This window comes from Scomber japonicus, chromosome 21, assembly GCF_027409825.1.
Source record: "Scomber japonicus isolate fScoJap1 chromosome 21, fScoJap1.pri, whole genome shotgun sequence".
Taxonomy (NCBI): domain Eukaryota; kingdom Metazoa; phylum Chordata; class Actinopteri; order Scombriformes; family Scombridae; genus Scomber; species Scomber japonicus.
This window is the reverse complement of record NC_070598.1, coordinates 28674705-28694911: the sequence shown is the minus strand read 5'-3', so window position 1 is coordinate 28694911 and position 20207 is coordinate 28674705. Positions and strand designations below refer to the sequence as shown.

The 20207-nt window shown below is 48.0% G+C and overlaps 15 non-coding genes and 3 pseudogenes across 15 annotated transcripts; 1 reads left to right on the top strand and 17 right to left on the bottom strand.

Moving 5' to 3' along the window:
* Positions 1-279: 279 nt before the first annotated feature.
* LOC128382880 (uncharacterized) lies at positions 280-388 on the top strand (annotated as a pseudogene).
* A 586-nt stretch (positions 389-974) lies between these two features.
* LOC128382912 (U5 spliceosomal RNA) lies at positions 975-1089 on the bottom strand. Its single transcript, XR_008323831.1, has one exon. It is a non-coding gene; the product is annotated as a U5 spliceosomal RNA (small nuclear RNA).
* Positions 1090-1316: 227 nt separating this feature from the next.
* LOC128382882 (U6 spliceosomal RNA) lies at positions 1317-1423 on the bottom strand. Its single transcript, XR_008323810.1, has one exon. It is a non-coding gene; the product is annotated as a U6 spliceosomal RNA (small nuclear RNA).
* A 567-nt stretch (positions 1424-1990) lies between these two features.
* On the bottom strand, positions 1991-2167 carry LOC128382908 (uncharacterized; annotated as a pseudogene).
* A 5350-nt stretch (positions 2168-7517) lies between these two features.
* Positions 7518-7615, bottom strand: LOC128382911 (uncharacterized; annotated as a pseudogene).
* A 187-nt stretch (positions 7616-7802) lies between these two features.
* LOC128382933 (U5 spliceosomal RNA) lies at positions 7803-7917 on the bottom strand. Its single transcript, XR_008323850.1, has one exon. It is a non-coding gene; the product is annotated as a U5 spliceosomal RNA (small nuclear RNA).
* A 227-nt stretch (positions 7918-8144) lies between these two features.
* LOC128382881 (U6 spliceosomal RNA) lies at positions 8145-8251 on the bottom strand. The gene has a single exon (XR_008323809.1). It is a non-coding gene; the product is annotated as a U6 spliceosomal RNA (small nuclear RNA).
* A 571-nt stretch (positions 8252-8822) lies between these two features.
* Positions 8823-9013, bottom strand: LOC128382905 (U2 spliceosomal RNA). Its single transcript, XR_008323829.1, has one exon. It is a non-coding gene; the product is annotated as a U2 spliceosomal RNA (small nuclear RNA).
* A 187-nt stretch (positions 9014-9200) lies between these two features.
* On the bottom strand, positions 9201-9315 carry LOC128382931 (U5 spliceosomal RNA). The gene has a single exon (XR_008323849.1). It is a non-coding gene; the product is annotated as a U5 spliceosomal RNA (small nuclear RNA).
* Positions 9316-9542: 227 nt separating this feature from the next.
* LOC128382946 (U6 spliceosomal RNA) lies at positions 9543-9649 on the bottom strand. Its single transcript, XR_008323862.1, has one exon. It is a non-coding gene; the product is annotated as a U6 spliceosomal RNA (small nuclear RNA).
* A 570-nt stretch (positions 9650-10219) lies between these two features.
* On the bottom strand, positions 10220-10410 carry LOC128382901 (U2 spliceosomal RNA). The gene has a single exon (XR_008323825.1). It is a non-coding gene; the product is annotated as a U2 spliceosomal RNA (small nuclear RNA).
* Positions 10411-10597: 187 nt separating this feature from the next.
* On the bottom strand, positions 10598-10712 carry LOC128382930 (U5 spliceosomal RNA). The gene has a single exon (XR_008323848.1). It is a non-coding gene; the product is annotated as a U5 spliceosomal RNA (small nuclear RNA).
* Positions 10713-10939: 227 nt separating this feature from the next.
* LOC128382945 (U6 spliceosomal RNA) lies at positions 10940-11046 on the bottom strand. The gene has a single exon (XR_008323861.1). It is a non-coding gene; the product is annotated as a U6 spliceosomal RNA (small nuclear RNA).
* Positions 11047-11617: 571 nt separating this feature from the next.
* On the bottom strand, positions 11618-11808 carry LOC128382928 (U2 spliceosomal RNA). The gene has a single exon (XR_008323846.1). It is a non-coding gene; the product is annotated as a U2 spliceosomal RNA (small nuclear RNA).
* Positions 11809-11995: 187 nt separating this feature from the next.
* On the bottom strand, positions 11996-12110 carry LOC128382929 (U5 spliceosomal RNA). Its single transcript, XR_008323847.1, has one exon. It is a non-coding gene; the product is annotated as a U5 spliceosomal RNA (small nuclear RNA).
* Positions 12111-12337: 227 nt separating this feature from the next.
* Positions 12338-12444, bottom strand: LOC128382883 (U6 spliceosomal RNA). Its single transcript, XR_008323812.1, has one exon. It is a non-coding gene; the product is annotated as a U6 spliceosomal RNA (small nuclear RNA).
* A 570-nt stretch (positions 12445-13014) lies between these two features.
* On the bottom strand, positions 13015-13205 carry LOC128382900 (U2 spliceosomal RNA). The gene has a single exon (XR_008323824.1). It is a non-coding gene; the product is annotated as a U2 spliceosomal RNA (small nuclear RNA).
* Positions 13206-13392: 187 nt separating this feature from the next.
* Positions 13393-13507, bottom strand: LOC128382927 (U5 spliceosomal RNA). The gene has a single exon (XR_008323845.1). It is a non-coding gene; the product is annotated as a U5 spliceosomal RNA (small nuclear RNA).
* Between the last annotated feature and the right edge of the window lie 6700 nt (positions 13508-20207).

Here is a 20207-nt window from a genome sequence, read left to right as displayed (position 1 = left end):
TCACTTTCCAAGTAGTTTTTAGGGTTCCAGTTCTCACTGTTACAGCCTGTAAAAAGCCTGCAATCATCCCGCATGTACACAAATGGCCTGAGAAACAAGGTTGCAGTCCTTCCAGCTGTGTGTTTCTCCGCAGAAAAAAAAACTATTCCTATCAAAGTACTGTTAAAGGATAGCATGTGTTTGATGGCTGAGACACCATTATCCGCCACTCAGCTGGTGTGAGCAACTGTCAGTGGTGTCACAGCATGTTTAAATGGGCTTTCTGCGGCCTGTTTCGTCGCTTACGGCCATACCACCCTGAACACGCCCGATCTCGGGAGCTAAGTAGGGTCCGGCCTGGTTAGTACTTGGATAGGAGACTGCCTGGGAATACCAGGTGCTGTAAGCTTTTTTTCCCTCTCAGCTGTCACCAAAGGAGGGCGCTGTTGCTCCATCACCGCACACAGGGCTTTGAGGAACAAAAGCTGCAATCATTCCAGCTGTATCTGAATGCACGCCAGAGAGGTGGCACTGAGACGCCTCACTTTCCAAGTAGTTTTTAGGGTTCCAGTTCTCACTGTTACAGCCTGTAAAAAGCCTGCAATCATCCCGCATGTACACAAATGGCCTGAGAAACAAGGTTGCAGTCCTTCCAGCTGTGTGTTTATCCGCAGAAAAAAAATTATTCCTATCAAAGTAATGGTAAAGGATAGCATGTGTTTGATGGCTGAGACAACATTATCCGCCACTCAGCTGGTGTGAGCAACTGTCAGTGGTGTCACAGCATGTTTAAATGGGCTTTCTGCAGCCTGTTTCATCGCTTACGACCCACCTCCCGCAAGCTTCAGCCTCAGCGTGGTGCCGTCGTTTCAACGGGCTTGGAGAACGGCCGCTGCTTAGCAGCTCGGCCCCCCTAGGTGTGATACACGCAGCAAAACACGTCTTACTGAGGAAGGCCGCTCGCTTGTCTTTGTTTTTTCACAAACACATTGAGGCTCTGCCAAACGGCAAAGCCTGCCAAAAATAGATTTAACTCGTGGGTGTTCCTCTCCACGGAAGTCTTTAGTAAAAGGCGAAAGACTTGTACGTGATGAAGAGAAAGCCGAGTAAGTACGCCCCGCTCACCAACAGCAGACGAACACAACAGTGGTCCCAGTCACCCCCTTCACGGTGAGCCCCGACATGGTGAACACCCATTCCCCTACACCGCGCAGCAAGAGCAAGGCGCCAACTTTTTCTTGTCATGTTTTTAGATTTTGTGAAATGCGGCAAAGAGCTCCAGGCTTTCCAGCCACAGGACTAACGTCCTACTCGGGTGTTCCAGAGGAGCAAGGGTCAAAATGTGGAAACGCTTCACGATGTTGCGTGTCATCCTTTCGCAGGGGCCATGCTAATCTTCTCTGTATCGATTCCAATTTTTCATATGTACTGCCTTGGCAAGTACACAGGCAGACAGGTGCTGCTTCCCTTTTACTCCCCCGTGGGAAGAATGACCCCTTGGCCGCGGTGCGGTCCGGAGGGCAGTGGGCAGCACCCTTGCATGAAGCATGAAAAGAGCGATCAATCCCCTCGTGTGACCCATAGCAGGACAACCGAGAGCCTCTCAGACACACCCTGTGGACTCATCTTTATGACAAGCCTCGCTGTGGAATGGCCTTCATGCCAAACCTCTTATGCCCCCACAATCTCCCTCTTTGTGTGCCGCCCCAAGGTGCAAATCTCACACCGTGTCACGCTGCACTTTCCCCCCTATTCGACGCAGGTGATTAGAGATACTGATGAAGATCCAGCAGGGGGCATGTCTGCTATCCTTGAGACAGGCAACCTGCCATCTGCTGTGACTCAATCCCCCTGGCCAAAGTTGTATAAAATAATTCATAGGAAACAAAGATAATTTGCTCATTTTCAGGGGTGCTTGAACAACCTTGAGATGGATCTCAACTCGTCAGTGCTGCTAGACCGGCCTACCTACTCAGTTAAGTCTTTTTTCATATTAAACAGAGAGAGAGAGAGGGGGTGCACCGTTCCTGGAGGTACTGCAATACCGGGTCGATGCGTGGAGTGGACGGAGCAAGCCCCTATTCCATCTCCCTGCTCCAAAAAGCAATTTAATATATGGTCCCCGGGTAGGGGACGTATCAGATATTAAACTGATAAGAACAGATTTTTTTTCTTTCGAAAAAGTTTTATTGACACTCGTTCAGATTATTTCAAACAATGATTTACAGTTTAGATAAAATATTCACGTGGACATAGTATATACAATGAATTACAATAAATATGTGCAGTATGTAAAACCATATTTAAAACAATAAAACCAATTGTTCTAAAATGGTAATACAGGTTAAATAGCTGTTCATTTGTAAAACATATGTCAGGTGTTTATGTGATTGAGTGTCCATTAAAAGTCCATAAAAAGGAGTGCATCCGTTAAAAAGGGCTTTTTTTTTTCAATTCCATCTTTGTGCAGGAGCGCAGTGAGTCCCTACCAAGGATAACTCATTCTGCTCCCCCAAACATTTGGTCTCTCGGGATGCTGTCGTGGTGGTCAGAGGAGATCCTCGCCCTGATGCTCCTTCCCACCTGCCTCACCCGGAGAGCCAGGCCGCTGCTGCTGTGACCTTTTGCTGTGTGGCTCCGGCTCCTTCATCCGAATGGGCACAGAGGCGATTCTTCTTTGTGGCTGTGTCCTAGGCCTGCCGCCTGCAGCTACGGCCGTTTTGACCGTTGCTGCGGCCATTCGGATCACAGCCACGGGGGGGATCTGCATGTGCTTTCTTACCAGCAAGTTTCTGGAGGTCCATGTGGCGTCTTTGATGGCGGCTAGGGTGAGCCACTGTTTTGCAAAGTCTTTTGATGGTATTTTTTGCTGGCTCACCCCATATAGCACTAGTTGTTCTGTGAGGACCTCCCTTGCTGGTAAGTACGGGAATTGCAAGGAGCCGGCCGTTGCCCACTGGTCTACAGCAGCACTGCACTCCCAGAGCAGATGCCTCACCGACTCAGGCGCGCCACAACCAGGTCGGGGGCAGGTTGAGTGCGTTGACATGCCCCGGGAGTGCATGACGGACCTGACCGGGAGGATCTCATGAGCCACCATCCATGACAGGTCCCGGAGTCTGTTAGGGAGAGCAGGATGGTTGACGTTGCGCCAAACTGTTGTGGGCTCGCCGAGTGCGAGCCCGCGCACCGGACTCACTGGTTCCCGCTCCTGCACAACAGAGACAAGTGATCTGTGGTTAGTTAAAATCTGCAACTCCTCATGCTCAAGGTTAAAATGCCTTAAAAACTTCTGAATAAAAACATAGGCTGGCGGCAAGTTAAAAGACACAGGTATTCTTAGGTCCACATGTAAAATCTTAAGTTTTCTGAGGTAGGACCCCATCCAGAAGCGTGTCATTGCAGTTGTCTTGGGGTTTCTGGATGGGGTCATGGCTATTTTCATGTGTACTGTGGTGTATGTGCTTCCTAAAAACAGGTGTAGATCCGGTACTTCTTTTCCTCCTTTCTCCTTTGGCCTTTTCATAATTTCTCTCTTCAATCTTTCCCACTTGGATCCCCACAGAAAATAAAAAATGGCTCGCTCCAGATTTAAAAGCACATACCTAGGAGGAATAAAAACAGAACTGATCAATAAAAGCAAAGGTAAAATCACTGCTTTGATGATTAAAACCTTTCCTTCCATGGTCAGTCCTCTAAGTCCCCAGTATCCTAGTCTTTGTCTGACTTTCCCTACCACGTCTGGCCAATTTGTTTTCCCTTCCCCCTCCCTGTCAAATTTAATTCCCAGTATTTTTTGGTCAGTCTGGGTCACAGTCAGGGGGAGTCCTGTCGTCTCAGTCGCCGTCCATGGTCCATAAAATTGGGCTTGGGTCTTTTCTCTGTTTAATTTTGACACAGAGGCCTGTCCAAACCAGTCAGTCAAGTCCAGCGTCCTGTTGACAGATAAAAGGTCTGTACATAAAATGTTCACGTCGTCCATGTATAGGTTACACCTATTTCCCAGTGCCCCACTCCCCGGCAGTCCTACCCCATTGATTCGTTTGTCCTTTCTCAAGACCTGTGCCAGTGGTTCTATGCAGATGATGTAGAGGAGGGCAGATAACGGACACCCCTGACGGACACCGCAGTTAATGTCGACTGCTTTTGTCAGATGCCCATTAACAACAAATTTGCTGGTGATGCCCCGGTACAGCAATCCCACCCAAGCTATAAATCTTTCTGGGAACCCCATTTTTTGCAGGACCTGGAAGAGGTACTGGTGCGAGACCCGATCAAAAGCTTTCTCAAAATCTAAATTTAGTACTACTAGCCGGATGTTTCTGTCTCTCGCGTAACAGATGGTGTCTCTGATCAGTACGAGGCTGTCAGTGATCTTCCTCCCCGGGATGGCACAGGCTTGATCCGGGTGAATCACGTCTTCTAAAAACATAGACGTACGTGTCGCTAAAAGTTTGCTAAAAAGTTTACAGTCAAAGTTTAAAAGCGTGATTGGTCTCCAGTTTTTTAGGTCAGTCTTGTCGTTGTGTTTATAAAGGAGAGTCACTATCCCTACTCTAAAACTGTCAGGAAGCCGGTCAAGTCGTTCAAAATCCATAAAAACAGTAATCAAATCAGGTGCTAAAATGTCCCAAAAAGTCAGATAAAACTCCAAGGGAAGTCCGTCTTGTCCAGGGGACTTCCCTTTTTTAAAACCAGTCATACATTTATTTAACTCTAAAAAAGTAAAATCCTGGGATAAAAGCACACTTTTGTTTACTGTTTTTACAATGAATTTTAAAACTTCAGTCATGATGTCCATTTTTACAGGTTTTTCTTTGTACAGGTTTGAATAAAATATTTCAATTGTTTCCTTAATGTCGTCCATGGTTTCAGTTGTGCACCCATCTTCTTTTTTCAGCTTTGTAATGCCCCCCCCTTTATTCATAATTTTCCTGAAAAAATACCTTGTGCACTTTTCACCCTCCTCTATTTCCCGTTCTCTGCTCCTTAAAATGACACCTTTGCTTTTAATTTCTGATAGAACCGACATCTCTTTTTTGACTTGTTTAATTTCCTCATTAAAATCCATGCCAATCTGGTTTAGATTAAAATACCGTTGTAGTCGTTTCTGCAGTCCCATCATGCGTCTGTATTCCCTGTTCTTTCGATTCTTACCTGCCTGCCTAAAGAAAGTCTGCGTCTTTCCCTTCACCATTTCCCACCAGTGTGCACGTGTTTCGTAGAAGTCTTGAAGGGTCTGCCACTCTTTGTACCGCTCCCTGAACTGCCTAACTAGCTCCCTATCTTCTAAAAGGGAGCAGTTGAGTTTCCACAGACCACTTCCTGATGTCACGCCCGAAGAGAGTGAAAGGGTGCAAGAGAGCATAAGGTGATCGGAGAAGAAAACAGGAATTAATCTAGCATCGGTGGGTGGGCAGTCCCGTGTAAAAACATAATCTATGCGAGAGGCTCTGGTGCCATCACCACTGAACCAGGTGAAGCCCTCCTCTCTGGGATGCATGATTTTAAAACAGTCCTGAAGTTTAAAATCTCTACAAATGCCCTGCAATAAAACCGATGTTTTGTCTACTTTAAAATCTTCCCCTGCTCTTCTCCTATCTTCCCTACTCAGAATACAGTTAAAATCCCCCCCTACAACTAAAGGTGCCCTACCTAGCATGTGGGACTGCAAGTCTTCTAAAAGGTCATACCTGTCGTTCTTGTCGTTAAAACCGTAAATATTTAAAAGGTTGAAATCCTGTCCCATAAAAGCCAAATGTGCTAAAAGTGCCCGACCGTCTCTCACCACAGTGCTGCCCTTCACCAGAACTTGAGGGTTTTTGATTAAAATGGCCACTCCGTCATTTTTATTTTGATTGGATCCACTCCATATTGACATTTTTGGCCACATCTCCTCCCACTGTCTGTAATGTTTTAAAAACGGTAGGCTGCATTCCTGCAATAAAAACACATCTGACTTAAAGGAACTTAAAAAGGATAAAACACTCTGGGCTCTAACTCTCGACTTCACACTTCTCACATTAATGGTAGAGAAGGTGAGTGTCATGAGTATGGTTAAAAACAACAGGTAAGACATTTTAAAAGACTCAGAGGGTGTTAAAAAAACATTTAAAAAACAGTTAGGTAATTTCTTGTGAACAGAGCTCTTCCTTCATCTCTGCGGGTGAAAAATGAAGGGTTTGAGCTCTGTTCCCCTTTGGGACTCTGGGGGTTGGCCTCTGCTGCAATGTTGCATTTAATTTGGAGTCCCTGGGGGTCGATTGCAGAGCAATTGTTAAAAAAGAAACCTCATTGGGTGAATCGGAAGGGAAGACTCTGGGCTCCTCCACAGATGAACTGTCTGAGTGAGCCGCAACTCTTCCCTTCTTCTCCAACACAATGGGAGAATCCGAGGACAATTCAGACAAAGGCCTCTTAGTTTGCTGGGCATTGGGGAGGGAGGCATCCTCACTGTCATCCTGTGGTTGGTCTTCATTGCTAGCTCCGCCTTCTGCCTGCACCACCCCATCCTCTGGAGTGCTCTCCATTGGAGGGGTAAATGCAGGCCCCTCCCTCACTCCCTCCTCACCTGTTCCCTCTCTTCCAATCACAGGATTTGGAGGGAGATTTGAATTTTCCTGCCCAGCAACTTCAATTTGCTCTCCTAACTGTTCTGTCTGTCCGCCATCTTTTGCCTTGTCCGTGACTTTTGCAGCCTTCAATTTGTTGGCAAATGACTTTGGGCAATCTCTGAACAGGTGGTTTGTTTCCCCACAAAGATTGCATCGTCTGCCATTGGTGCACTCTTCAAAAGTGTGTCCAATTTCTCTGCATTTTCCACATACAATCTGCTGACATGCTTCAACCAGGTGCCCATGCTCACCACACTTGCGGCAGAGTTTGGGTTGGCCCTGGTAATGGATATAGCCCCTGTTCTCTCCCAGAACTACCATAGACGGCAGATGTTTCAAGCCCTGGAAGCCTTGGGGGTCCTGCCATTGTTGGATGGGGACCCTCCAAGCGCAATTCCAGATGCCGTCCTCATCTCTCACTTTCGTAGCCTGGCCTTTAACAGTGCAATATCTCCCCAGCCACAAACAAATGTCATCTGCATTCACTGTTTCATTGAACATTCTGACAATAACGGTTTTCAACGTATTGTCAGTCAGTTTCTCCACATTAAACACAGCAAACTGGGGTTTTACATTTTCAAATCGTACCCAAAATTCTCTTAGCAATACAGCAGTTCTGAAGCTTAAATCAAATCCCTTGTTGTATGGCAATGTTAAAATACAGTTTAGGTCTTCTGGCTTAAATTTCAACGTACCTTGAATCAATTTTCTGGAGAAGTCCAGCCTCGACATCTTCACAGATTCAACATCCTTGTTAGCAAAAGTAAAACGGACACTGTGGTGCCTCCGCATGCCGGCATGGTTGGCTGACATGGTGGAGGCACCACCAGCTAAAAACGGTTAAAAGAGAATAAAATCCCTTAAAACCAGATAAAAGACAAACTAAATAAACAGTAAGAGACTAAAAGGAATCTAGAAACTGTAATAAATTATCAAAAACAATAAATAAATAAATAAGTATTGCACACCACCCATAAGAACAGATACTACACTTGATCTTAGCCAAAAGGCCGAGAAGCGATGACCCCTGGACGTTGGCCGCCCCGGCCCACCTCCCGCAAGCTTCAGCCTCAGCGTGGTGCCGTCGTTTCAACGGGCTTGGAGAACGGCCGCTGCTTAGCAGCTCGGCCCCCCTAGGTGTGATACACGCAGCAAAACACGTCTTACTGAGGAAGGCCGCTCGCTTGTCTTTTCACAAACACAATGAGGCTCTGCCAAACGGCAAAGCCCGCCAAAAATAGATCTAACTCGTGGGTGTTCCTCTCCACGGAAGTCTTTAGTAAAAGGCGAAAGACTTGTACGTGATGAAGAGAAAGCCGAGTAAGTACGCCCCGCTCACCAACAGCAGACGAACACAACAGTGGTCCCAGTCACCCCCTTCACGGTGAGCCCCGACATGGTGAACACCCATTCCCCTACACCGCGCAGCAAGAGCAAGGCGCCAACTTTTTCTTGTCATGTTTTTAGATTTTGTGAAATGCGGCAAAGAGCTCCAGGCTTTCCAGCCACAGGACTAACGTCCTACTCGGGTGTTCCAGAGGAGCAAGGGTCAAAATGTGGAAACGCTTCACGATGTTGCGTGTCATCCTTTCGCAGGGGCCATGCTAATCTTCTCTGTATCGATTCCAATTTTTCATATGTACTGCCTTGGCAAGTACACAGGCAGACAGGTGCTGCTTCCCTTTTACTCCCCCGTGGGAAGAATGACCCCTTGGCCGCGGTGCGGTCCGGAGGGCAGTGGGCAGCACCCTTGCATGAAGCATGAAAAGAGCGATCAATCCCCTCGTGTGACCCATAGCAGGACAACCGAGAGCCTCTCAGACACACCCTGTGGACTCATCTTTATGACAAGCCTCGCTGTGGAATGGCCTTCATGCCAAACCTCTTATGCCCCCACAATCTCCCTCTTTGTGTGCCGCCCCAAGGTGCAAATCTCACACCGTGTCACGCTGCACTTTCCCCCCTATTCGACGCAGGTGATTAGAGATACTGATGAAGATCCAGCAGGGGGCATGTCTGCTCTCCTTGAGACAGGCAACCTGCCATCTGCTGTGACTCAATCCCCCTGGCCAAAGTTGTATAAAATAATTCATAGGAAACAAAGATAATTTGCTCATTTTCAGGGGTGCTTGAACAACCTTGAGATGGATCTCAACTCGTCAGTGCTGCTAGGCCGGCCTACCTACTCAGTTAAGTCTTTTTTCATATTAAACAGAGAGAGAGAGAGAGAGGGGGTGCACCGTTCCTGGAGGTACTGCAACACCGGGTCGATGCGTGGAGTGGACGGAGCAAGCCCCTATTCCATCTCCCTGCTCCAAAAAGCAATTTAATATATGGTCCCCGGGTAGGGGACGTATCAGATATTAAACTGATAAGAACAGATACTACACTTGATCTTAGCCAAAAGGCCGAGAAGCGATGACCCCTGGACGTTGGCCGCCCCGGCCCACCTCCCGCAAGCTTCAGCCTCAGCGTGGTGCCGTCGTTTCAACGGGCTTGGAGAACGGCCGCTGCTTAGCAGCTCGGCCCCCCTAGGTGTGATACACGCAGCAAAACACGTCTTACTGAGGAAGGCCGCTCGCTTGTCTTTTCACAAACACAATGAGGCTCTGCCAAACGGCAAAGCCCGCCAAAAATAGATCTAACTCGTGGGTGTTCCTCTCCACGGAAGTCTTTAGTAAAAGGCGAAAGACTTGTACGTGATGAAGAGAAAGCCGAGTAAGTACGCCCCGCTCACCAACAGCAGACGAACACAACAGTGGTCCCAGTCACCCCCTTCACGGTGAGCCCCGACATGGTGAACACCCATTCCCCTACACCGCGCAGCAAGAGCAAGGCGCCAACTTTTTCTTGTCATGTTTTTAGATTTTGTGAAATGCGGCAAAGAGCTCCAGGCTTTCCAGCCACAGGACTAACGTCCTACTCGGGTGTTCCAGAGGAGCAAGGGTCAAAATGTGGAAACGCTTCACGATGTTGCGTGTCATCCTTTCGCAGGGGCCATGCTAATCTTCTCTGTATCGATTCCAATTTTTCATATGTACTGCCTTGGCAAGTACACAGGCAGACAGGTGCTGCTTCCCTTTTACTCCCCCGTGGGAAGAATGACCCCTTGGCCGCGGTGCGGTCCGGAGGGCAGTGGGCAGCACCCTTGCATGAAGCATGAAAAGAGCGATCAATCCCCTCGTGTGACCCATAGCAGGACAACCGAGAGCCTCTCAGACACACCCTGTGGACTCATCTTTATGACAAGCCTCGCTGTGGAATGGCCTTCATGCCAAACCTCTTATGCCCCCACAATCTCCCTCTGTGTGTGCCGCCCCAAGGTGCAAATCTCACACCGTGTCACGCTGCACTTTCCCCCCTATTCGACGCAGGTGATTTAGAGATACTGATGAAGATCCAGCAGGGGGCATGTCTGCTCTCCTTGAGACAGGCAACCTGCCATCTGCTGTGACTCAATCCCCCTGGCCAAAGTTGTATAAAATAATTCATAGGAAACAAAGATAATTTGCTCATTTTCAGGGGTGCTTGAACAACCTTGAGATGGATCTCAACTCGTCAGTGCTGCTAGGCCGGCCTACCTACTCAGTTAAGTCTTTTTTCATATTAAACAGAGAGAGAGAGAGAGGGGGTGCACCGTTCCTGGAGGTACTGCAATACCGGGTCGATGCGTGGAGTGGACGGAGCAAGCCCCTATTCCATCTCCCTGCTCCAAAAAGCAATTTAATATATGGTCCCCGGGTAGGGGACGTATCAGATATTAAACTGATAAGAACAGATACTACACTTGATCTTAGCCAAAAGGCCGAGAAGCGATGACCCCTGGACGTTGGCCGCCCCGGCCCACCTCCCGCAAGCTTCAGCCTCAGCGTGGTGCCGTCGTTTCAACGGGCTTGGAGAACGGCCGCTGCTTAGCAGCTCGGCCCCCCTAGGTGTGATACACGCAGCAAAACACGTCTTACTGAGGAAGGCCGCTCGCTTGTCTTTTCACAAACACAATGAGGCTCTGCCAAACGGCAAAGCCCGCCAAAAATAGATCTAACTCGTGGGTGTTCCTCTCCACGGAAGTCTTTAGTAAAAGGCGAAAGACTTGTACGTGATGAAGAGAAAGCCGAGTAAGTACGCCCCGCTCACCAACAGCAGACGAACACAACAGTGGTCCCAGTCACCCCCTTCACGGTGAGCCCCGACATGGTGAACACCCATTCCCCTACACCGCGCAGCAAGAGCAAGGCGCCAACTTTTTCTTGTCATGTTTTTAGATTTTGTGAAATGCGGCAAAGAGCTCCAGGCTTTCCAGCCACAGGACTAACGTCCTACTCGGGTGTTCCAGAGGAGCAAGGGTCAAAATGTGGAAACGCTTCACGATGTTGCGTGTCATCCTTTCGCAGGGGCCATGCTAATCTTCTCTGTATCGATTCCAATTTTTCATATGTACTGCCTTGGCAAGTACACAGGCAGACAGGTGCTGCTTCCCTTTTACTCCCCCGTGGGAAGAATGACCCCTTGGCCGCGGTGCGGTCCGGAGGGCAGTGGGCAGCACCCTTGCATGAAGCATGAAAAGAGCGATCAATCCCCTCGTGTGACCCATAGCAGGACAACCGAGAGCCTCTCAGACACACCCTGTGGACTCATCTTTATGACAAGCCTCGCTGTGGAATGGCCTTCATGCCAAACCTCTTATGCCCCCACAATCTCCCTCTTTGTGTGCCGCCCCAAGGTGCAAATCTCACACCGTGTCACGCTGCACTTTCCCCCCTATTCGACGCAGGTGATTAGAGATACTGATGAAGATCCAGCAGGGGGCATGTCTGCTCTCCTTGAGACAGGCAACCTGCCATCTGCTGTGACTCAATCCCCCTGGCCAAAGTTGTATAAAATAATTCATAGGAAACAAAGATAATTTGCTCATTTTCAGGGGTGCTTGAACAACCTTGAGATGGATCTCAACTCGTCAGTGCTGCTAGGCCGGCCTACCTACTCAGTTAAGTCTTTTTTCATATTAAACAGAGAGAGAGAGAGAGAGGGGGTGCACCGTTCCTGGAGGTACTGCAATACCGGGTCGATGCGTGGAGTGGAAGGAGCAAGCCCCTATTCCATCTCCCTGCTCCAAAAAGCAATTTAATATATGGTCCCCGGGTAGGGGACGTATCAGATATTAAACTGATAAGAACAGATACTACACTTGATCTTAGCCAAAAGGCCGAGAAGCGATGACCCCTGGACGTTGGCCGCCCCGGCCCACCTCCCGCAAGCTTCAGCCTCAGCGTGGTGCCGTCGTTTCAACGGGCTTGGAGAACGGCCGCTGCTTAGCAGCTCGGCCCCCCTAGGTGTGATACACGCAGCAAAACACGTCTTACTGAGGAAGGCCGCTCGCTTGTCTTTTCACAAACACAATGAGGCTCTGCCAAACGGCAAAGCCCGCCAAAAATAGATCTAACTCGTGGGTGTTCCTCTCCACGGAAGTCTTTAGTAAAAGGCGAAAGACTTGTACGTGATGAAGAGAAAGCCGAGTAAGTACGCCCCGCTCACCAACAGCAGACGAACACAACAGTGGTCCCAGTCACCCCCTTCACGGTGAGCCCCGACATGGTGAACACCCATTCCCCTACACCGCGCAGCAAGAGCAAGGCGCCAACTTTTTCTTGTCATGTTTTTAGATTTTGTGAAATGCGGCAAAGAGCTCCAGGCTTTCCAGCCACAGGACTAACGTCCTACTCGGGTGTTCCAGAGGAGCAAGGGTCAAAATGTGGAAACGCTTCACGATGTTGCGTGTCATCCTTTCGCAGGGGCCATGCTAATCTTCTCTGTATCAATTCCAATTTTTCATATGTACTGCCTTGGCAAGTACACAGGCAGACAGGTGCTGCTTCCCTTTTACTCCCCCGTGGGAAGAATGACCCCTTGGCCGCGGTGCGGTCCGGAGGGCAGTGGGCAGCACCCTTGCATGAAGCATGAAAAGAGCGATCAATCCCCTCGTGTGACCCATAGCAGGACAACCGAGAGCCTCTCAGACACACCCTGTGGACTCATCTTTATGACAAGCCTCGCTGTGGAATGGCCTTCATGCCAAACCTCTTATGCCCCCACAATCTCCCTCTGTGTGTGCCGCCCCAAGGTGCAAATCTCACACCGTGTCACGCTGCACTTTCCCCCCTATTCGACGCAGGTGATTTAGAGATACTGATGAAGATCCAGCAGGGGGCATGTCTGCTCTCCTTGAGACAGGCAACCTGCCATCTGCTGTGACTCAATCCCCCTGGCCAAAGTTGTATAAAATAATTCATAGGAAACAAAGATAATTTGCTCATTTTCAGGGGTGCTTGAACAACCTTGAGATGGATCTCAACTCGTCAGTGCTGCTAGGCCGGCCTACCTACTCAGTTAAGTCTTTTTTCATATTAAACAGAGAGAGAGAGAGAGGGGGTGCACCGTTCCTGGAGGTACTGCAATACCGGGTCGATGCGTGGAGTGGACGGAGCAAGCCCCTATTCCATCTCCCTGCTCCAAAAAGCAATTTAATATATGGTCCCCGGGTAGGGGACGTATCAGATATTAAACTGATAAGAACAGATACTACACTTGATCTTAGCCAAAAGGCCGAGAAGCGATGACCCCTGGACGTTGGCCGCCCCGGCCCACCTCCCGCAAGCTTCAGCCTCAGCGTGGTGCCGTCGTTTCAACGGGCTTGGAGAACGGCCGCTGCTTAGCAGCTCGGCCCCCCTAGGTGTGATACACGCAGCAAAACACGTCTTACTGAGGAAGGCCGCTCGCTTGTCTTTTCACAAACACAATGAGGCTCTGCCAAACGGCAAAGCCCGCCAAAAATAGATCTAACTCGTGGGTGTTCCTCTCCACGGAAGTCTTTAGTAAAAGGCGAAAGACTTGTACGTGATGAAGAGAAAGCCGAGTAAGTACGCCCCGCTCACCAACAGCAGACGAACACAACAGTGGTCCCAGTCACCCCCTTCACGGTGAGCCCCGACATGGTGAACACCCATTCCCCTACACCGCGCAGCAAGAGCAAGGCGCCAACTTTTTCTTGTCATGTTTTTAGATTTTGTGAAATGCGGCAAAGAGCTCCAGGCTTTCCAGCCACAGGACTAACGTCCTACTCGGGTGTTCCAGAGGAGCAAGGGTCAAAATGTGGAAACGCTTCACGATGTTGCGTGTCATCCTTTCGCAGCCGTGAAACACTTGTTCTCTGTCCCAATTGTCCCAATTCCCAGTTTTTCTTTTTCTTTTTCATTGAGCAAATCGGCCCAGCCAATCAGGTTGAAATATTTGTCTCAATTTGTCTCAATTTGGAGAATCCAACTTTCTCAACCAATAGGAGAGCTGGATTTGTCCCAATTCTCCGCCATCTTTTCTCCCCGCCCCGCTGCCTTCATTCAGCCTTCAGACTGGAAACGGAGAGCATCTGCTAAGTGTAAAACTCACTTAATACTTATCTAAAGTGCTGTATGTATTAGCCGAATATTATGCCGTGTTAAATAAATATATATGCTTGAATTTTGCTTCCCGTCGTCACGTTATACCACTCTTACTACTAACTACGTTATACTACTCTTAAATGGCTGTATTGCTAGCTGAGGTGTTGCCGCTAATGACGGCGCGGTCTTGCTAGGTCCCGCTATTACTTGTAAAGTGCACATAATGTCTTTATTTATATCGGACTTTATATAAGAATTATTTTCTGAATTTATTTTTACATGTGTGCTTGTAACGGGACGCTTTGACCCGTTGTGACGGGACGCTTTGATGCGTTTACACACGCGTTGACACACAGACGACATGACAGGTGCCATATACCATGTAAAAAATCAATGAATATTTATTAAGTGCATTATATTTTCACACCTGTCACATATAAATCCTCTAGAGACATTATTAAACCTATGTTATAAGTTGCTGCATTACTTTCACACACACAGTGACATAAAGAGAGAAATTATGAGCACAGCTGAACACTAATGTAAACCTATGTTATAAGTTGCTGCATTACTTTCACACACACACAGTGACATTTAAAAGAGAGAAATTATGAGCACAGCTGAACACATGTTATAAGTTGCTGCATTACTTTCACACACACACAGTGATATTTAAAAGAGAGAAATTATGAGCACAGCTGAACACTAATGTAACTGTGTTGTCTTCTTGTGTTATACAGATCATTTTTGAAAGTATGACTGTAAGTACTACATGTGTCTTCACCCCATTTGCATTTCATATCTGTACTTGCTGATGTTCATTTTCTCTGCTTAGAGTGAACATCCAACTTTCAGGAGAGCCCCTAATGGGTTAGAGTTAAAGTGTTAAATATGGAATATTGTTTATGAAAGAGAAGCTGGGATTCATTTTGACTGCTCTTAATATTTTGCTCTATACTCTGCAAATATTTCAAATTATTGAACACTGTATTTCTCTTTAAGCCTCCCAAGTACAGGCCCCTCTCTCTCTCCGACCGCTGCATCCACCTCCTGCCATCGCCGCTGCCGCCGCCGCCGCTGCACCGCATCAGGGGGCTGGTGTCTCTGCCGTGCTGGAACCCAGTGATGAGGAGCTGCTGGAAGCATCGCAGGAGAACCTCCCCACGGAACCTCCAGCAGCCCTCATCCTGGACCAGCCCGCAGAGTCACCAGCTCCCTCCACAGCAGGACCGCCAGCAGGACCGCTGCCGCCGCCACCCGGAGAGGACTTGGAGGAGATGCCTGGGCCTGCCTTCCTCCCTCCTCCACCACCTGCTAGCAGTGCTGAGGTAAAGCTGTCTGTCACTAAACACTAAATGTTACCTGTCAGGTCTCAGAGGTCACTGCTGTCCTCACCCATAAAGTCATTTCCTAAAATATTAATAAGTATAAGTATAAGAATAAGTATATAAGTATAAGTGCTTTGTATGTTTGTCTTGTTCTCCCTCCAGCTGCTGCCTGTGTCCTGGCGGGCAGCTCTCACTGCGGAGCAGCAGCAGTGGATCGGTCGGGTGCTGTTTACCAGGAGCAGCACGGGGAGGGCTCAGCTCATCAATGAGCTGAACCTCTGGTGGTACCCTCCCCAAGCCCGGCCGATCTACAATCAGCCTCCCGCGTCCCCCGAACCCTTCTTCGCATGTCGGCTGTTTCTCTGGATGCCACACAGGATCTGGGGTCTGCAGCTGACATGCCCCCAGCCTTTGTGCACTGGGATCCTCACAAAGGCTGGGCTCTACAGGACCATCCGGAGGGTCCTGGACATCGACGGCTGGTATCTCATGGCCACTGAGTACCTGGAGTGCCGTCGATGCACGAAGAAGGTCGGCGGATGGTCACAGGGCATCATCAGGCAGCTGTCCCCCACCTACAGCTGCCAGTTTCCGGCTGTACTGACGTACAAGTGAGACAGACTTGTTATTGTTATATATATATATGTATGAGTGTTAGTTGTGATAAATGTGTATATAACTTTGTGTTGTGCTCCTGCAGGCTGTCCTGTGACCTGAGGGTGGTTGGACAGCTGAAGTCCCGCACTCTGGGCAATAGTGCGAATCAGCTGTACAACACCCTGCGGGAGCAACACTCTGACGCCTGGATGCGGAAAGCGATCAACTACCTCGGCGTTTGCCTCAGCATTTTCCACCACCGCCCCAAATGCCCCCTGTTCCATCACCCATCTGGCTGCTGACGGTCTTCGGCTACGATGTCCTGACGCGGCTGGATGAGTACAAGGCCAGGATCACGTCCACCTTCGGATCCATCTTGAAGATGGATTCGACCAAGATGGCAAGTTGTCTCTCACAATTTCATATTTTACACCACAGCTCTCTGTGTGTGTGTGTTTGTGTGTGTGTGTGTGTGTGTGCGTGCTCACTGACATTAACTTTTGAAATCCCCCCCCCCCCCCCTCTCTCTTTCCCCCTGCCAGGTGACGAAGAAGCTCGCAGGTGCCGCCGCCTCCGACACGGCCGCCTGGGTCTCTAATGTAGGGAATGAGCACGGGCAGGTCCTCATGAGCGTCCTCAAGGGGGGGGGGGGCATCTTAGTTTTTTAAATTTGTTTTTATTTACTTTTTTTATAATAAAAAAACCTTTTAATGGTAAATACATGTGTCTGTCTTATTCTTTTTGCTTATTGCTATTAATGCTTCATTGTGTTCACCAGAGAGTCTGCAGCTAACTGTGGGTCATTATACAGTGGGTTTTATTTTAAAAAAGGTCAAAAATAACAGATAGAGCAGCAGAAACCACATTACATAAATCCACACAATATAATATATATAATTTAATACATTCATTACTCATTATTTTGGGAATCATAAAGACTACAAGTCTGCAGCAAACTGTGGGTTATTATAAAGTGGTTTTATTCAAAAAAGGTCACAAATAACAGCAGCAGAAATTACATTACATGAATCCACACACAAAAATGTACATATACACACACACACATATATATATATATATATATATACAGTATCTCACAGAAGTGAGTACACCCCTCACATTTTTGCAAATATTTTATTATATCTTTTCATGGGACAACACTATAGAAATGAAACTTTGATACAATTTAACAGTAAATCTATAAGCTATACAAGCTGTACACGCATATCAAAGTTTCATTTCTATAGTGTAGTCCCATGAAAAGATATAATAAAATATTTGCAAAAAAGTGAGTGACTTTTGTGAGATACTGTATATAATTTCATACATTCATTACTCATTATTTTGGGAATCATAAAGACTACAATCACTTTTGTCACCCACTACACCAGGCATGTCAAACTCACTGCTTGGTTGGAATGAAAACCTGCAGCCACATGGCCCTTTGTGGAATGAGTTTGACACCTGTGCACTACACACTACTACACTCAATGTCTAATCCTTGCTCCAACCGGGAATCGAACGCGGGTTCCCCGCTTCACATCTCGCAAGAGCAAAAGCCCCCTTCTCTCCCGCCTCCTCGCACAGAGAAGAACGTTCGGTACGCTCTCGCGATCCGTGAAACACTTGTTCTCTGTCCCAATTGTCCCAATTCCCAGTTTTTCTTTTTCTTTTTCATTGAGCAAATCGGCCCAGCCAATCAGGTTGAAATATTTGTCTCAATTTGGAGAATCCAACTTTCTCAACCAATAGGAGAGCTGGATTTGTCCCAATTCTCCGCCATCTTTTCTCCCCGCCCCGCTGCCTTCATTCAGCCTTCAGACTGGAAACGGAGAGCATCTGGTAAGTGTAAAACTCACTTAATACTTATCTAAAGTGCTGTATGTATTAGCCGAATATTATGCCGTGTTAAATAAAAATATATGCTTGAATTTTGCTTCCCGTCGTCACGTTATACCACTCTTACTACTAACTACGTTATACTACTCTTAAATGGCTGTATTGCTAGCTGAGGTGTTGCCGCTAATGGCGGCGCGGTCTTGCTAGGTCCCGCTATTACTTGTAAAGTGCACATAATGTCTTTATTTATATCGGACTTTATATAAGAATTATTTTCTGAATTTATTTTTACATGTGTGCTTGTAACGGGACGCTTTGACGCGTTGTAACGGGACGCTTTGATGCGTTTACACACGCGTTGACACACAGACGACATGACAGGTGCCATATACCATGTAAAAAATCAATGAATATTTATTAAGTGCATTATATTTTCACACCTGTCACATATAAATCCTCTAGAGACATTATTAAACCTATGTTATAAGTTTCTGCATTACTTTCACACACACAGTGACATTTAAAAGAGAGAAATTATGAGCACAGCTGAACACTAATGTAAACCTATGTTATAAGTTGCTGCATTACTTTCACACACACAGTGACATTTAAAAGAGAGAAATTATGAGCACAGCTGAACACTAATGTAACTGTGTTGTCTTCTTGTGTTATACAGATCATTTTTGAAAGTATGACTGTAAGTACTACATGTGTCTTCACCCCATTTGCATTTCATATCTGTACTTGCACTTATCATAACGCTGATGTTCATTTTCTCTGCTTAGAGTGAACATCCAACTTTCAGGAGAGCCCCTAATGGGTTAGAGTTAAAGTGTTAAATATGGAATATTGTTTATGAAAGAGAAGCTGGGATTCATTTTGACTGCTCTTAATATTTTCCTCTATACTCTGCAAATATTTCAAATTATTGAACACTGTATTTCTCTTTAAGCCTCCCAAGTACAGGCCCCTCTCTCTCTCCGACCGCTGCATCCACCTCCTGCCATCGCCGCTGCCACCACCGCTGCCGCCGCCGCCGCTGCACCGCATCAGGGGGCTGGTGTCTCTGCCGTGCTGGAACCCAGTGATGAGGAGCTGCTGGAAGCATCGCAGGAGAACCTCCCCACGGAACCTCCAGCAGCCCTCATCCTGGACCAGCCCGCAGAGTCACCAGCTCCCTCCACAGCAGGACCGCCGGAGGAGATGCCTGGGCCTGCCTTCCTCCCTCCTCCACCACCTGCTAGCAGTGCTGAGGTAAAGCTGTCTGTCACTAAACACTAAATGTTACCTGTCAGGTCTCAGAGGTCACTGCTGTCCTCACCCATAAAGTCATTTCCTAAAATATTAATAAGTATAAGTATAAGAATAAGTATATAAGTATAAGTGCTTTGTATGTTTGTCTTGTTCTCCCTCCAGCTGCTGCCTGTGTCCTGGCGGGCAGCTCTCACTGCGGAGCAGCAGCAGTGGATCGGTCGGGTGCTGTTTACCAGGAGCAGCACGGGGAGGGCTCAGCTCATCAATGAGCTGAACCTCTGGTGGTACCCTCCCCAAGCCCGGCCGATCTACAATCAGCCTCCCGCGTCCCCCGAACCCTTCTTCGCATGTCGGCTGTTTCTCTGGATGCCACACAGGATCTGGGGTCTGCAGCTGACATGCCCCCAGCCTTTGTGCACTGGGATCCTCACAAAGGCTGGGCTCTACAGGACCATCCGGAGGGTCCTGGACATCGACGGCTGGTATCTCATGGCCACTGAGTACCTGGAGTGCCGTCGATGCACGAAGAAGGTCAGCGGATGGTCACAAGGCGTCATCAGGCAGCTGTCCCCCACCTACAGCTGCCAGTTTCCGGCTGTACTGACGTACAAGTGAGACAGACTTGTTATTGTTATATATATATATATATATGTATGAGTGTTAGTTGTGATGAATGTGTATATAACTTTGTGTTGTGCTTCTGCAGGCTGTCCTGTGACCTGAGGGTGGTTGGACAGCTGAAGTCCCGCACTCTGGGCAATAGTGCGAATCAGCTGTACAACACCCTGCGGGAGCAACACTCTGACGCCTGGATGCGGAAAGCGATCAACTACCTCGGCGTTTGCGAGCAGTTCCTGGCCTTGTCCGGGGGGCATTTTCCACCACCGCCCCAAATGCCCCCTGTTCCATCACCCATCTGGCTGCTGACGGTCTTCGGCTACGATGTCCTGACGCGGCTGGATGAGTACAAGGCCAGGATCACGTCCACCTTCGGATCCATCTTGAAGATGGATTCGACCAAGATGGCAAGTTGTCTCTCACAATTTCATATTTTACACCACAGCTCTCTGTGTGTGTGTGTGTGTGTGTGTGTGTGCGTGCTCACTGACATTAACTTTTGAAATCCCCCCCCCCCCTTCTCTCTTTCCCCCTGCCAGGTGACG